This window comes from Heterocephalus glaber, unplaced genomic scaffold (genome assembly GCF_053883595.1).
Source record: "Heterocephalus glaber isolate CG9 unplaced genomic scaffold, H.glaber_assembly_v1.0 deba00001553, whole genome shotgun sequence".
NCBI lineage: Eukaryota > Metazoa > Chordata > Mammalia > Rodentia > Bathyergidae > Heterocephalus > Heterocephalus glaber.
Window position 1 is genome coordinate 23,658,289 of NW_028258344.1, and position 2,739 is coordinate 23,661,027.

At 41.5% G+C, this 2,739-nt stretch overlaps 1 pseudogene; it reads right to left on the reverse strand.

Moving 5' to 3' along the window:
- Nucleotides 1–1,844: 1,844 nt before the first annotated feature.
- On the reverse strand, nt 1,845–2,499 carry LOC106009189 (kelch-like protein 12 pseudogene; annotated as a pseudogene).
- Between the last annotated feature and the right edge of the window lie 240 nt (nt 2,500–2,739).

Below are 2,739 nucleotides of genomic sequence, written 5' to 3' on the forward strand. Positions count from 1 at the left end.
TTTTCTGTAAATTGGTATTTGGACCCAGAGGCTTAATCAGATTCTGGTTGATTTTTCTGAGCAATATTTCACTTATACTGTGACATACATAGTGTCTCTCTTATAGTGATATTGTCAGACATAGCCATTGCTGATTAGTCCAAAGATTTATTGATTTATCAGTATTTAAATGATAGTTCATATTTAAAATCTATCACTCTTTTATTTATTATTTGGATTACTTCTTTACTGGCAAACATTTCTCATTAGTTGTTTGATACCCAGAGGCCCAGTTTATGTAAGAAAAGCAGGATAAATGCTTCACTCACTTTATCAGTTTTTGTATCAATTGGATGGATGATTAGAATCCTCCAACTGCAACCAATAAGTTTTTAAATAAGAGATTTTTTAATAGATTATTTAAGTCATTTAGTTAACTCTGTTCTAACTCACTAATTATTTTTAAAGCATTTGAGACAATTTTAATGTTTTCTTTAAAAAATATAAAGGAAAGGAACTCTGTCAGTTAATACACCTCAGAAAAAGAGGGGGGGAAATGGAGTTCCAGAGCAAAGGGAAAGCGTATCCTTGTTTAAATTACCACATTTCCACACTTGCAGTACCCACAAAGCAAGAACTTCACTCCACAACACAGGGAAGCTCAGAATGTGACGGCAAAGGTGCTGGAACTAACTAGAAAGAAATTACATGCACCCAATACAGCATTAAAAACCACTCTTTAGCAGAAGTGTGCCCTTAAAAAACTGAGGCAGTAATCAGGTAGCTGAACTGTTAGGCTCCTGCCACTCCCAACCCATCCCCAAATAAATGGTAAGTACAAGTATGGTAGTGTTTGTTCAAAAAGACAGACAGTCTTTCACCCATTCAAGACAAATATTGCCATGGCTACATGAGTTCCGGCACGGAATAAGACAATTGTAAAATCACAAGTACTTCTAATTAATCTCCAGGTATACTGAAGTCTCACATTTATGCCATCTTCTCTCATCCCAACATTTGTTCACTGTTATTCTCTCACAGTCTTCAGTGCCAAAATGTACACTGCTTTAGAAAGACCTTGGGAAAATAAAAAGATCCGCCCAATAATATGTCTTCCTCAGTCTTCCAGGTTATTCTTCAGTGGTGTTCCAGGTTCATTCACATTCCATCAAATTCAGCTCCTCTCATTTATTCTAACCTTAGTTCTGATGTGCCAACCCTGTCCCCCCACCAAGGGAGTATCACATGAATCTCTCCTTCTGCCACTCAAAGTTATGATGGGGGTCTCTCTTCTCTTTTCCTCCAGAATGAAACTGTGGTGCCTCTAGCTACCTGTACATTAGAAAAGTTATTTGTTCCTGGAAAAAATACTTGGATTTTTACCAAGCTCACTCAAGCTGGTATCCTTCCACTTTTCCAGGCTGGACTCCATCCACACATCATTCTCTGCAGATGAGGCACAACGTACACATATTCCCCCAAGCATGTGGGAAGTCAGAAACGAGAGTGCTCTCCAGGCCAGATGGAGAAGGATCCAGTCTTACACCCATTCAATGCGCATTCTCTTCTGTTAAGTATATGTTACCCACCCTTCTGAGAGACTTAGCCATCATGAGAAGGAGTGTGTGTCAAATAAGTACAAGCATCACTGCACTGGTGCCCATAATCACCCTATGCAAACAGTGAAAAATAAGACATTCTGGAAAGGATCCTTGATTCTCCTGCAAACTGTTTCTTGAACTGGTCGCTAGCTCTGGATGGTGCTCCAACAATGGTCACTTCTCTCGGAGAACACTCACCCCAGCATAACACCGCTGGGTTCCCATGGATGTCACCACTTCCCAGCTGTCAATGATAGGGTCATATCATTCAATGCTACTCAACAGGGAATTGCCATCATATCCTGCAATCGCATAGAGTCTCCCCCGAAGCACTGTGGCCTCTACATAGCACCATGGAGTGGTCATACTAGTAACAGTTGTCCAGAAATCAGTGCAAAAGTTGTATGCTTCAACGAAGAAAGGTGGGCTGTACCATCCTTCCTTCAGTACCACTTCAGGAAAATGCTTCTGGTTAAAAAACCTCAGCTGCTTGCATCAAATCAACACAGCTGTGAGTTTCAGAAAAATCCCTTATACCCAGGCAATTAGAAGGGTCCAGATGAATTTCTAAGAGCTCACAGCAGGCTTGCTTCACACCTTTCAGCTGAAGCAGACAGGCTGCAGGGAGCAGTTCTTGTACATTCTCCACTCTCACGTGTACTGTTTCTGTGTTCACAAAGTCCAACAGGATTTCCAAGGTAGAGGCAGTTAACCCTTGGAAAACAACATAAGGTTTCATGGTACAGAAATAGTCACTGCAGGCAGCCACCAGAAACCGATGGGCAGGAAAGTCTTTCCACTCTACTCTCAGTGTCACATCACACAGGGTATTGCTCTTCCTGAGGGACTTCATGGAGCTGAGGATGGATTTAGCATGAGTATTCATCCTTATGTCTTTGGGGGTCATAATGCCTCCCATCAAGCAATATGGAACAAGAACAAAAGGGGTCCTTGGATTCTGCAGCTCGGCTGCTGGCTGCCCAGCCTGTGGGGGTGAGGAGCCACCAGGCAGCTCAGCCCTCAGAGCGCAGCCACCCAGGCCCAGTGGCTCTCCTCACAAATTCTTATAAAGGTTCTTTGACAAGAACAGTAAAGAAATTATACATAATTGTTTCCTACTTCTAATAAAATAATAATCTTACCATAATATACAATACTA